Here is a 14,572-nt window from a genome sequence, read left to right on the forward strand (position 1 = left end):
CGTTTAATGATCTATAAGAGAGGGAAACAAGTCAGCATGGGGGGGGGGTGTCACTGTACATGGGGCCATTTAGAATATGTAGGCCAGTCATATAAGCTAGTTTTAATTGGTAGAAGCCTGGACCAGGTGCCATGGGGACATAGGGAGTCAAATGTCCCCAGGTGCCCCCTTTGGCAAAAAAAATCAGGTTCATTTGTGGGGTTTTTTGTATTTTTTAGTGGTTTTTTTTTTCAGTTTTTGGCCTGCAAGGCTAGCAGCACCAAAATTCTCAGGAAGTTTTCGGGAGACTCCTGATGATGTTACTCCAGGTTTGGTGGAGATTTTGCCTTCAGGAGTTCAAAAAATTATGGACTCCTCTAAAGGGAAAGTGCCCCCATTCCCCCCCATTGTTTCCAAATGAGAGCTAATACTTGTGATGGGGGTTACACCTTTGAGGGTCCATAACTTTGGACCCCCCCTGAACCAAACTTCACTAAACCTGAGTGGTATCATTACTGTGAGAGTCTCCTAAAGACAATTTGAAATTTTGGTGCTGCTAGTTTAGCAATTGCACCTCTAACAGCAAACACACACCCAAATTTCCCCAAATTCTCCTTTTAAGTCCCCTCCCTTCCTTCTGCATGGATTTAAAGGGAGAATCTGAGGTCCCCCTGAGGAAAGCAGGAGCCAGCAGCAGGGGCAAGTAGGGGGCTGGGTTATGTAAATGTGAAGGGGCGGGGTCACTTGATGGTGGAGTGGCGCTCGGAGGACGCTTTGTCCCTCGGGGCGCCTACCTTTCCCCCCATATGCCTCTGGCCTGGACGGACCCTTGATAATCTTTTGCAGAGAGAGACTACCAAGAACCTCCTCAACAATTTTAGGAAGAATCTTGTATTTCCCCTCTAACTGAGTATTATTTGGACCTAATCAAACATTAAAATCTCCTAACAGGAAGATCTTTGCATCTGGGGGCTCCTATGGAGACTGTAACTATATCAGTCTTCCCAAAAGTTCTATCAAATGCTTTATAATAACTGATTTCCCCATTTGAGAGGTGAAGATGTACATTTACAATAAATTAGGTTTCCCTGCTCACAGGTGAGAACAACTGCTCCAGCTAAGGCAGAATACCAAGAAGCTAGGACTGTTGGATCCGGGTCAGCTATTGGGAGCATGTGATGACCTGGATACTACACCAACTGCACTTGGCTAATAATCTGCTCCCCAAGCCCAAGTCAAGGTGTCGGCTTTGACCTGTAAGTCCTACATGCCTTGGGACTGCATTATCTGAAGGACTGTCTTCTCCTCATATGTTTCTGCCCAGGAATCAAACTCATAGGAGAGGCCCTCCTGACAACCCCAAAGGTCAAACAAGCTGGTCTGGTCAGGGTACTGGAGAGAGTGGACTTTTCAGTGGCAGTGCCCCTACAATTCTGGCCCTTTCATTTCAAATGCGTTTAGGGCTGCTCCTGAAGACAGTTTTATTATTTGGACCACACTTCTGGTCAAGCTTAGCAGCAGTTCTGTGTAGTGATTTTTAATTTTGGATATGTATTTTTAATGTATTTTTATTGTAGGTATTTCAGCTATGTTGGTAAGCCACCTTGAGCTCCATAAGGAGGAAAGGTGGCTAGTAAATGCTCTTTAATTAAACAAATAATTTTTCTTTTCTCTCCCTTCCCTCATTTTTTTTTTCCTCTACCCTACCCAACCCTTCCCATCCCCCTCGTAATCACAGCCCCCAGGGGAAAGCCTTCCGCCTTCCAAAGTCGTAGCTTTTATTGCCTACTTTGGAGAAGGTGGGTGACACCTCTCTCGATCCTAACGAGATTTTGATTTCACAGTAACTGGACGCTGGAGTCCCTCTCGGGCGAGAGCAGAAGCCTCCCAAAACCCAAAGCCACGGTAAAATAAATCTGGCACAGGCCGGGTCGGGGCCGGGCCAAAAGGGAGCGGTTCCATGAAGGCCAAAGGAGCCGCTTTCGGAAGGAGTCCAAGTGAAGCGGGTGACGGAGAAAGTCCGGGAAAGTTGCATTATCAAGATGCCTTTGCAGTCCTCCACGGCGGGCGCAAAGCGCAGAGGGCACCGGGCGGGCGCACTCACCTCGGCACAAGCCAGGCGTTGTTCGGCCCGCCGCAAGCGGAAATCCGAAGTCTGCCCCTCAGGCTGTGCCCAAGAAACGGGGCGCAAGCTACGCACTGTGACGCTTGGCAGCAGTGGCTGAGGCCAAAAAGAAAACAGTCGCAAAGAGCCGGGTGGTCACGCCTCTGCAGGAGACCGCGGTTGCCCATCAAGAAGCGCAGACACGCGGAGACCATCAGCAATTTCGGGAGTTGCTCCAAGCCGGGTCCCGCCCCCTCCGAAAGCAACACCGGGCGAAGCTGGAGCCCTCGGCGCGGACAGCGGATAGCTGCCAAAAGCCCGGGGCGCCAAGCAGCAAGGAGAGCAGCCCAAAGGGGCATGGAGTGGCAACACTGTGCCGACTCCTCTGCCCCCTTCCTCCTCCCTTTGGCAAGAAAGATCAGCAGCATCCTCCCCATCAGTCACCTCCTGAGCCTCAAGGCAGCCCCCCCAGCTCAGTCCCCAGAAAGCCCCAAGCGACAGCAAGAGCCTCCCTCACTGAAGCCCAGGGACTTGAGCAGCAAGAGCTGCAAAGAAGAAAAAGGCTCCCGAAAGCTTAATGCATCGCTGCCCCAAGGAGCCCCCCCTAAGACTCAGCCCAGTGGCAACGGCAGCACCCTTTACAAACACGAAGCTAAAGACACTGTAAGTCGCTCCTTCTCAAGAGCCGCGTCCTCGCCTACGTAACAGGGACGCAGGCCAGGGACACCAGGACGCTTGTCTCAGAGCGAGCTCGGGGCTACACTGTGAGGGGGGCGAAAGCAGCAAGTTGAGAGCCAGAGGAAACAAACAGAGGGACAGGCACTCCAGCCCCACACCTCCCCCAGTTGAAACTCCAGGCAACTGCCGGGTAGGGATCCCCCCCCCCACCCGCCTCTTTCTCTGCAGTGGCCTCCTGCTTCCAAGCAGTCAAGCTTCTCCCAAAACGATTCTTCCTGTGTTCCCTCCTCCCCCCATTTTTTTTTTAATACAGACAAGCACAGTGTGGGGTGCAGAGACATGCCTCCCAGGGTTAAAAGCCACTTTGCACTTTTTTTTTTACAGAACGGGGCACTCCTCTCCTGCTGCCGCTGCTCCCCTACCCCTACCCCTTCTGCCAGGCTTTGCTGCATATACTACTGACAAAAGCCGGCTTTCTTTGGCAGCGGAGGGGCAACTCCAAACTCCGACCTGTCACCCTGATCATGCTTGTCCTCCCTGTTACCAGAGGCCCCACGGACAAAGATCAGGGAGTGGGATTGGGGGCGGGTGTATCTCCCACTCCACCTCCCTAGTGCCATGTAATGTAGTCGCCCAGTCTTAATTGGGAGTTCTGTAGTTTTCTAGTAGGGATGTGTGCATGCATGTCCACTTTTGAGAAAGAGGAGATGGGGTACCGCCCGGGCCCCTGAAGTTGATATTTCCCCCGCCTCCCCGCCAGTGACCAGCAATTAGGAATGCACCTCCTCTCCCCCCCCAAGCTGACAGTTCTAAGCTGGCTAAGAGGCCATTAGGGGCAATTGGAGGGGGGGCAGCTTTGGAAGAATGCCTTCCCTCCCTGTGCGATCTTGGAAAGGAGAGGGGCCTTTGATTTCGTTAAAGCAATTTGCGTGTGCCGGGCGGTGTGTTTGTGTGTGTAGGTATGCAAAGGTATGCATGCGGGCACCTCGGCTACGTGCAAGCTAAGAGTTAAAAGGGAGAAGTTCTTCCAGTCCGTGTCGATGATGTTTAGCTTAGGGGAACCGGCTTATGCATCTAATGGAGGCCTTTGCCCACCTGGACCAGGGAGGCTTTGGCATGAAAGACATACAAGGGAGTGTGCCTGTATATACATTGTGGGGGACGGGGAGAAGGGGGCTTTGACCGAATATTGGCTCACCTCTCCAGCTTATTGCTGGGGCAGGAAGGTAGCTGGAATGTGTGTAAAACGCTACCTGTAACTCCTGTGCTGGGATTGGTACTGTGATGAGGCTGAACTGAGAAACCTGGTATCCTGGCCATTTCCAAAGGGACTTCCTGACATTTGCTGGAACCAAGCTCTTCCATGGCCAGTGAGCACCCTTTTTCCGGCCCTCCCTCGAGAAAGAGGGGCTCAGCCGGAAGAGTAGCTTTAATGGGAGAGGGACTCTGGTCGCCTACTGGTGGTTGTCGCCTCCACTCGTCCCATCAAGGAATTCAAGCGGAATGCAGCACAAACAGTGGGATTGGACACTCAGAGCGAGTCTGTACTCTTCTTCCCCGACAGCAGCAAGTGTGCCCCGATATTAGGATACTGGTTCCTGGGTCCAAGTTAGCAGTCTTGGCAAGGAATAGATGTAATCTTAACACACACAAAAAACACCCCTACCTTAAAAAAAAAAGTAATCTTTAAAAGGTAGAGGGGACCTAATCAGCTTCCCCCATCTATTCCCCGATGCGTAAATGAAGTCAATTTTCTTCTGTGTATATCAACAGATTTTTTGCTTTTGGTTGTTGAGCGCTTCGACAGGGTCTCCGGATATTCCGATGGGAGCCCGCTCTTTGTGGGGAGGGTGCCACTGATAAAGGAGGCTTGACTTCATGGCAACATCTGGCAGGGTGCCCCTTTTTTCCTGGGGTTCTGGCACATCAGTTAAGACCCTCAAATTTTGTTCTCTCTCTCTCTCTCTCTCCCCTCCCCCCTGTAAGTCACTGCATGTTTCACATTTTTTTTCCAGGTCGGGTGTGTCCAGACCTGTTGTCATCTCCGTGTTGGGATCAATGGGGCCTGCTTTAGATTGGGACGCTGGTGCACAAGCTGTCATGCAAAGTGCTCACGCCTCTCCTCCCATGCTGTTCCCCTTCTCATCCCAAAATGGGCATTGTAGCCCTCTTTGTCTCATTGCAGGCTTTGTGAAAGCCAGTGACAGACTGTTGTATTATTTCCATCCTGCTGGGTTCCCCAAAATGGCATCCCTGGGGCCATTTTGGGTCGGAAGAAAACATCTTGGAGGGGAAGACTTTGTGCTGCGGTCCTGATACAAATTGAGCCCATGTGTGCTCTGGGAATTAAATTCCCTGCAGAATTCAAGTCATAGGTTTGACTGGTAAAACCAGGGAGAAGATGGGGAAAGCGATCTAGCCTATAGCCAAACTCCAGGGATTTGCAGTAAGTTGGGCTAGGTTTCTAACTTCCTGTTGGGTGAAAACCAGAGCCTCCTTTGGGCTGCGCGGCAGATGAAGCTGAATCTGCTGTTGCCGCCAGCCTCGGGCGGGCACCTCCCGAGGGAAACCGGTCTCGAAGCTGAGTTGTTTTCATTTGGCCGGAAGGGGACAGTCTGGGAAGGGTGCTGTGGGAAGCATGGCAGAAAAAAAATGTAAAGAAAGGAGGGACGGGGGCGGTGGTGGTGGTGGTGGAATGGCTTTGGGGTACTTAGCAACAAATCAAAGGGCTTTCCCCCTGTCTCCCCTGTGTGTGTTTTAAGCGCACAAACTTTATCTAGCGGAGGGACAGTTTGCCTTTCTGTCCTTCCTTTCTGCCCTTTGTCACAGAGAACCAGTGTGGGCAATCCCTGGTTTTGGAGGTTTTTTTCTAACCTCGTGGGCACAATGGGATAGAAAATGAAACTGTCTGTGGAACGCTGGCAGATGAAGCTTGCATATTGGTCTGAATTCTCCCTGCTGTGCCGCTTTGAAAAGCTATTATTGGTTCCTTCTCCTTCATGTCAGGAGTTTGTGAATTCTCTGCCAGGCCACTCTCTTCCCCAGGAGAGCTACTTCTCCAATATAAGTTAGATTTTGCTTGTTTGATTTAAAAAAAAACACCCTTTCCTATTCATCCTCTCTCTCTCCTCGCGTGCGTGGGTAGAATGATGCAATCTTTAAAGCCACAACTGAGATATCCCCCCCGCCCCTCTAAGAAGGAAAAACACAGTTACAAAAGGAAACCCTACGCCCATGGGACAACCACATGGTTTGGGTAGTGCCTCGTGCTCGGCGTTGCAGCAGAGAGATTAAGTTCCTATACGCATAAGTCACTTGGGGAGTCTTAAACGAAAGTGGCAGACAATACAAATCTGTATATTTTTTTGAAAAGGGAGAAGCCGAGGTTGGCAGGTGTTCAGGATACAGCTATGCCTGCAAACAGATTGGAAGTCGTAAACATACAGTCAGAGAAATCCCCTAACTCACAGCAGCAGTGGCTGTCTCCCCTGCTCGCAAGTCATTTTTCCCCACCAACTTCCTCACATGCCTACTCGTGTTTCATATCGCGATATCGCAGCTGTTGGGCAACTGGGGTTTCCAGGCTTGGTCAGTTTGTTCCCCCCCCCACCCATTCCCCCCACCCTGGGCAGACATCGAAGTTCATCCTGAATCAAATCGATTGGTATTGTGAAAAGGGAGTGGCTAGCTAGCGGGAGATGAAATGAAACCTGGCCCGCCCTGTTGTATGAATGTTGCCGTTGAAGTTAACCGCTTCCCTGTGGCTTAAGTCAGTCCAAAAGATGTTTGGCAGTCTGCTTTACAGGCCATAGGGAGGCAGAGGAGACTCCTCAAGCAAGCTCCACCTCGCCCTCCCATCCTCTTTCCTCCCCAGCTCCAGCCTTGTCAGGAGACTCAAAGTGGATGGAGTCCGAGAGGTCGGGCGTAGAGGGCTCTTGCCTTGTGAACCACCCAATGTTTCCTGTGTCAAGTGAAAATAAACTTCTTGTTGGTTTCACTATTATCCACAATGTGTAGGAGTTTTAACCTTTAGGCCTAACTCTCTCTTTCTGTTTGGGGATTTAATTTCTGCTTTTTTGTGTGTGTGTGCGCTGTGTGTTTTTAAGGCACCACAAGTAGACATGGAAAATTGTATACTTTTATATATCTGTATATTGCATTATAAAATGAAGGTTGCTCCCCTCCCCCACTCTTCTGCTTGTAACACTCACTACCACATCAATACTGACAAATAAGGAACGTAAACGGCCTGTCGGGAAGTTATCAGATACCGGCTTCTTGACCACTTTGGGGGGGCTTTTGATATCATAGGACAAAACAGGAAAAGTGACCCACCAAACCTGCTTTTTCTTGGCTGAACGGCTCTCTTTTTAGGTCCTGGGCAGTTCTGCTCCACATTTTTGGAAGGGGGGAGGCAATTAATCATGCGGAATAGTGAAGCAGTGGTGGGGGAATATAGGGTGGGGAATAGTAGGGTTCAGCCAGGACTCTCTCTTCCATTTCCAGCTGGACATCGCTCTAATTATACATGCTGCCACTTCAGCGTGATTTTTAACTCTGGAACTTAATAGCTAAGCTCCGAAGAACAATTTGGCTTCACGCTATTCGCTTACTTAAAATCTCTTGTTGGGTTCCCTAAGTGGAATGACCTTGCTTGGCACTCCTTTCTCATGGGGCCGCACTCTCTTCCTTTTCACAGGAGCAAATAATGTTTTTTACCCTTTTCTGGTTCACTTCCATCATTTTCTAGAGCTTCTGTCTGTGTCCAGTGGTTCCTCTTTAATCGTGGTGCCTTGTGTCTTGGCCAGTATAAATTGGCAGCGCTTCTGCTGTAGTGTGTCTCCTTTACCGGCTAGAAACTTCTCTCTTCTTCTTCTTCTTTCCCTCTCTTTCTTCTTTCCTCCTCTCCTCCTCCCTCCTCCTCCCTCCTCCCTGGTTTAGCACAACCCTGGATCTCATCACCACCATCACTTCCCTGTTTTTGACGCTGTGTAGTCTATATAGGTCAGCCGTCTTTTTTTTACGCCAAGGTAGCACTGCAGAGAAATAGGATAGGGCAACGCTCTCGAGTTGAGGCTATGCGAGAGGTCTGTCTTGCATATCAAACCTTTTCCCCGGATCAGCCCAAATCCTGTCTTTTACAGTCTATTTTTAATCCAGTCCCATATACAGGTAGTGGCCGTATTCGGCCTGCCTCTTTCCCCTGTGCTTGCATGAGTGTATCAAAGGGTTGTATAATTTCACCAGTAATACACTTTTATAGCAAACTTCTAACCTCGGGTTGGTGCTTGTAGCATCAGGGTTCTGCCAGCTGCAGCATCAGATTCGGGAGACTGGGATGCATTTGACAACGGGAAGGTAGATCCATAAAGGGGCTTGGCCTCTGCCATCGCTTTGATTCAGAATAGCCAGCCCCCTCGGGCCAAGCATCCCGTATGGGACCACTTCTGGCATGGAGGGCTGCAGATGGTGGTATATTTGTTGCTCTCTGCCGCTTCCTGCCTGCAAGTTACTGAAATCAGCAATACCTGCTTGGGAGGTAGGCAACTTCAATTCTGCTCTTCTTCCAAAAAAGCAAATGGGTAACCTCGACGAAAGCACAAAACCGGGTGCAGTTCTGGGAGGGTGAAGGAATTTGACTTCATATCTTCCTAATTGAGGGGGGGGGGGGACAGACAGTTTCCTACTCTGTCACCTGGCTGGCCGCTGAGCTGGAGTTTCTTTTCCAGGGTCCTATCCAGACGAACAGTGCTTTGTTTCAGTAGCTATGGCCTCCTCGCATCGAACGGGTAAGTGGATGAGTTGGAAGCGTTGTCCTTTTTGGTTTTCCTCGAGTGAGACAAAACAAACCACCCCCCGCCACTCTGGCAACTTCCTCTTCTCCTCCTCTTTATTGTATTGGGGGTAAGGATAGTGTCTGTCCCCTCTCCCCTGGCTTCCCATCAAATGACACTGGCCAATAACAACAATCCAACTTCCTTCAGCTTCACGACTCCATAGTGATCAACGTATGACCAAATATTAGAAAAGGGGACTGTTATTAAATGTATGCTGAGTGCTTGCTACCCTGTACAGCTCCTAATCCTCCGTAGCCAACAACCTCTCTTAGCTGGTGGCAGTTTTTTCTTTTTCTCCTTCAGACTTATTAAAATGTTTTTAGTTTGTTTTCTAAATCCCAGAGACACAGTGATTTGGGATGGGGGGAAGGTTTTGTGGGTTTCCCACCCCCTTTTCTGCTAGTCTCTTTCTCTGAGAAACTGTGGTGTTTGAGAGACTCCTCATTGTGTGGTAGGGTTTTAATCTACCCCCTGCCTCCCCCAGGGGAAAAAAAAGAATGTCGGGTGAAAACCTTTATGCGTATTCCTCTTTGGATGGTCTATAAGTATGTATTGTAGAACTTTTCTGTAAAGTAATTGTTCCAGGCACAAACGCTTCTGATTTTTTTTTTTTAGTGTATTTTAAACATCTGTATATATATCTTTTAAAGGGAGGGATCAGATACTTTTTTTTTTTGCTTTATCTGGGTTGGCAGTCAAAGAGAGAAAAGGGAGATTTTGCTGAGCCTGTGGTGTATTTAGAGTATTTCTTGTATAGTTTCTGTTTCCAACAATCTTGGCTTCAGTAGGCAACGTCAGATGGTCAGGGGATGTCTTCGGCACAAACACTCATTTGGCAGCAAACAGATGGGCCCGCCACCCTGTAAGAGCAATAAAGGGGAATGCTGGTATTTTTCTGCCAGATTCCGAAAGTTGAATGGACATCACCATTAGAGGAAGTGTCTATGTTTCTGACAAAGGTCTTATGTACATTTAAAAAAAAATTTAATGTGAAGAAGTTGCTATGCATAAATACATAATGATGGGAACTTCTGACCCATCCTACAGCTGATCCCCCCGGTCTGAGCGAAATAACATTTTGTCCAAGAATCTGTCAGGATTTCATCACTGTCGTATCAGGACCAGACAGAAGTAGAAATTGGAGCAGATTCTGCCGATTCTTCTTGAAATCAATTTTAAAAGGCTCATTGTTCACGCCCGCCCTCCCTCCCAAATTCTGGCTCCCCCTCGGGACACAGCTTTCATTTGGCTTTGATGTGTTTTTTTGGGACAATTACTTTTAAGAACTCTTTGGAGTAGATTGTTTAATAAAACTTCTAAAATGGATTGCTCTTTTTTGTAGGTTTTGTGTACAGCCAAAAAAAAAAAAAAAGACTGGAAAGCACTGACTATATTTAAAAAAAAAAGGAAAAAAAGAAGAAATTTATTAAAGGAAAATTTTGTATAATTGTCAGTAAGAAAAATAACAAAATCCCCCTGAATGTATATGTATATGTTTAAAAAAAATCTACCAACCCCCACCCCACCCTTGTATCCCATTTATTATATAAAAAGTGCTCTGCCTTTATAAATTTACAAGAAAACAGCTTCTTATTTTCTATGGGTGGTCTTATCTTCTTTTTTTGGTTGTTAAGAAGCAAACAATTCTGGGATTTAATACCCTCCTTCTTTGAAAACAGATACTGTGGCAACCACATTTTTATATATGTAATGGGTCATTTAAAACAAATTATATTTTTATGTTAAAAATATGGGGGGTGGGGGTTGTCTTAAGGTCCCAGCTCGCAGCACTCAGCATGCATTCTTTCACAGTATCTCTAGTTGCATCCCTCATGTTGGTAAGTACTTGTATTCTGTGCTAGCATTGAATTATAAACCCTCTGTAGCCTATAGGATTTGTTTGAGCCTTTCTTTACGGAAGGTGGAATGTCTCTGCCTTGCCATTAAAAAAATATAATATTTTTCCCCCGTGTTGTGGATCGAGGATGTCTTTAGTTTTGATGAATGTGGTGGCTTACATTCGTTCGTTCCTTTGGCCAGTTTTTTCCTGGAGAAAAAAGCTGCCATCGCCGACTTATAAAATGGGACTAAGGCCATTTTTTAAAAAGAGAGAGTGTCTCTAGATCAGCTGCAATCGGCGGTTTTCCAGAAACGTTCATGGACTACAATTCCCATCAGCCCCTTGCCGTCACATGGCCAATCAGCAGGGGCTGATGGGAATTGCAGTCCATTTAACATCTGAGAGCCGTTGCAGACCCCTGCTCTAGATAACTTACTAATGGAAATATTTCATTCTTAGAAACATGCCATCTTCGATTTGGGGCGGGGGAGCAAAATGGAGCATAATCGGGCACATAAAACTACTCTGTTGACATGCAACATCTCTTTTGTCCCCTTTGCGGTAATGGCATAAAAGTTTTCACAAGCAGGCCTCGCCCAGAGCAGTAAGCTTCTCAAACTGGTCCCAGGGCGTGATGGCAGGCAAGACAATGGGAACAGACATGATCACTGCGGCTACAATGCATTAAATAGCCAGTGGGCATATATTGACATTTTCCGTGTTCCGCGCTGGAAGAAATCCGTTTCCCAGGCTTTCTCCTGGGGAGAAGTGCATGGTCCTGGGATAAATACTCGAAGCTCCGCCTCTCCTCTGTGGAAAGTCCCTTCCTCTTTGGAGTTCGTGCATCGTTAAAAAAAGAAGAAAACCATATGTACAGATGTCAGCCGCTTACAATTTGCAGACAATTACACAGCCATTACACACCCCCCCCCCACCCCTGAAGGAGCCGGGCAGCTTTCTCTCGCACCAGCTCAGGGTGGCTTCCCAACATTGTTGCACAATAAAAAATACAGTACAATATAATCAATTTAAAAAACACATTTGGAAATCCAAGGCTAAGATGATCAGGGGTCTATAATTATATAGATCTATGCAGAGGAGGGAAGAAGGGGTGGGGGAGGCCCAAACGGTGTCAATTGCTCGTCAGCTGCTTCAAATCCAGGTTCCCCTTTGAAAAGGTATCCGATGGGAAGTCTCTTTGATAGTTCGCCAAGCTGGTGAGCTTCCCAGCTGCACTCATCTCACCCTGGTGGGGCTGGAAAAACGTGGTCAGGTTGCAGCTGACTTCATGCAAAACCGCTCGAGGTTTTCAGGAAGAGAGATGATCATCGGTGGTTCCCCATTGCCTACCCTCAGCTGTAACACCGGACTTGGTTGGTGGTCTCCCCAGGGCCAACTTTGTTGAATCCTCCGAAAGCTGGGCAATAGAAGGTCGATTCCCCACTGAAAAGTTAAACTAGATACAAAACCAGTTTGGAAAGAATCGGACCTTTTGAGCACGGGTTTCATGGTCCCTTAACTGCAGCGCTTGTGGCCCCCTAAACGGCCCCTGTTTCGGGCAAGAACGCGAGCAGCCACACAAAACTTTCTCCGACTGTCCATGGATCTGGTCGGGGCGATCCGGCTTCAGGGGTCTTTCCTGATTGGCTGCTGTGTTGCCAGCTGGGGTGGGAATTTTTTTTACTTTTCAACCTTTGCAGGTCCATCGCTATACTCCAGCAGTGCGCGAGAACCACTTCATCCGGGAACGGGCGATTAAGGGCAAGCCCCATTCCCATGCTGCTTTTGTCCCCTCCATATCCACGCCGACATGAGGTTTAGTGCTACTTTTGTATTGCCTTTTACCTAGTGAAGGAAGCATCCCAAACCAGCCCCATGTTGCTTCATTTAGATCGTGGATCTCTCAGCTCCATGCGAAAAAAATTTTTAAGTGCAGCTGCTAAGTGCTACAGATCACGCGGAAAGTCCACTGTGCCTCCTGATTGGATGGGAGGCTCCCACATCACTCGCAAGGGCGGGAGATTCAACCCCCTCGGGATCATCTCCCACTGCCCTTCCGTCCCAGATTGATCACGGTGTGTTTTGAAAAGTTTTTCCTGCTTTCTCCAGGTCTGGGAAAGCACGTGATAAGGGGAGAATGAGCGCCCAGAACCATGATCGCCCAGAACGCAGTGGGGGGAGTTCTGGCGCTTTCAAACCTGGTTGTTTTCCCGTGGAGTATCACGTGCTATTTAGTAAGTGGGGAATCGGACCTAAGGCTGGCCTGGGCCATGCAGGTCAGGCAATTGACTGTATGGAAATGAGAACATCAGAAAGAGCCTGCTGGATCTGACCCAGAGTCCATTCTAGTCCAGCACTCTGCATACTCGCGAGTGGCCCACCAGGGTGCCTTTTGGGAGCTCACACACAGGGAGGTGAAAGCAATGGCCTGCTGCTGCTGCTCCTGAGCACCTGCTGGTCTGCTAAGGCATTTTGCAGTCTCTAGATCAAGGAGGATCAAGATTGGTAGCCACAGATTGACTTCCTCCCCCATACATCTGTCCAAGCCCCTTTTAAAGTTATCCAGGTGAGTGGGCCATCACCACCTCCATATTCCAAACAACTAATCACACGCTATGGAAGAAATGTTTCCTTTTATTAGTCCTAATTCTTCCCCCCAGATGTGAAGCACTGACAGGTATCTGAGCTTTTCACTGATAATCACGGATTTTTTTTTCTCGCTTGAGAGCACACCCTTACCGTCACTTTAGGCCACTGGCTTGCAGAGTGCGCACAGCTTTAAAAAGTGTACTTAATTTGACTTCAGAGGTATCCCTGCACATCTTGCCGGGGACTGCAGGGTAATATTCTGGTGACCTCTCCTTTCTGGGCTCTGGCCAAAGGCCTGCTGGGTCCAGTGGCACTTCTTGCATGAGTCTGCTGCATTCTTTTGAAACGTGGCTGGTAACCTCTCTGGGGCTTTAGGAAGCTGGAGAGATCAGTCACGCATGGGAAAGTTATTACGCGGGAGAAGTGTGCCTACCTCGACTGATCTTACCTCAGAAAGCCTCCCAAGGAAGGTGCTGAAGAAACTCCCACAAATCTCGCCCCTCCCCGCGTCTGAAAAATGACCCTCGGGAGACCAACAATGACACATTCTACTGTGGCAAGACCTAGAACTGACGAGGAGCCACCACTTTTGAAAGCTAGTGACAGTCTGAGGTGTCCCACCTTTCAAAGGTTTAACTCAGGGGTCCCCAAACTACGGCCCGGGGGCCAAAATGTGGCCCCCCTTGAAGGCATTTATCCTGCCCGGCCAGGCGTGGCAGTGCAATGGCTCCATTCATGTGCAGTGGGGCTCGAGGGAGAGGAGGAACCGCCCCAACGGCTTGTTGATTGCAGTTGCATGGATGGCACCCCCTAAATCTCCATGCATTTTCTGGACTCCAGAGTTGGAAACCTCTACATCGCGGGTGGCAACGCCTCTGCTCCACCTCTTCCCTCTCGGCTACTCCATGTTGTTGCTCTCCTAGGCTTTCTGTTCCACCACTACCCTTATTGGCATCAGCCAGGGCTGGCGTAATCGCTCGCTGGCTGTTAGAGGAAAGAACCCAGGAAGTATACCTGATCCTAAGTTAGATGGAATGCTTCATTGGGAAAGATCTGCTTTTTTTTTTTTTACAGGGGAAGGTCTTACACAGCCTCCCCCACAATACTTGGCACCCACCCTGTACGGGACATACGTTGCTGTCACTGTTCTAAAAAATAGACCATGACAGAAAGGCTGAAAGCAGTGAAATCAAACATTTTACAATCATTTGTGCATAGGAATTTGTTCATAGTTTTTTTTTTAGTCCTGCCTCCAACAGTCTGAGGGATACAGTGAACTGGCCCCTGTTTAAAAAAAGTTTGGGGACCCTGGTTTAACTGAACCATGCTTTCTATTCTTTGCCCTCAGCCTGCCTTCTGTATTGAATGCTCAGTCTGTATCTAGTCAATGTGCCCAACAGGACGAAAGCAGAAGGGGCGCGTGAAAGAAAAGTTCATCTCTGAAAATGAGATTTCTTTTGGTGTGTTTGAAGAACTTCCTTTTCTGGAAGAAAGTTTTCCTCACGTGCATAATAAGGGAATGTAGGAACAAGTTTTAGTGTATGA

At 48.4% G+C, this 14,572-nt stretch overlaps 1 pseudogene; it reads left to right on the plus strand.

Annotated features, from left to right (window-relative positions):
- The window catches only part of LOC125437818, a 140,365-nt pseudogene extending 136,990 nt beyond the window's left edge, over window positions 1-3,375 (plus strand).
- Window positions 3,376-14,572: the final 11,197 nt, after the last annotated feature.

Source organism: Sphaerodactylus townsendi, linkage group LG08 (genome assembly GCF_021028975.2).
Source record: "Sphaerodactylus townsendi isolate TG3544 linkage group LG08, MPM_Stown_v2.3, whole genome shotgun sequence".
Classification (NCBI taxonomy): Eukaryota; Metazoa; Chordata; class Lepidosauria; order Squamata; family Sphaerodactylidae; genus Sphaerodactylus; species Sphaerodactylus townsendi.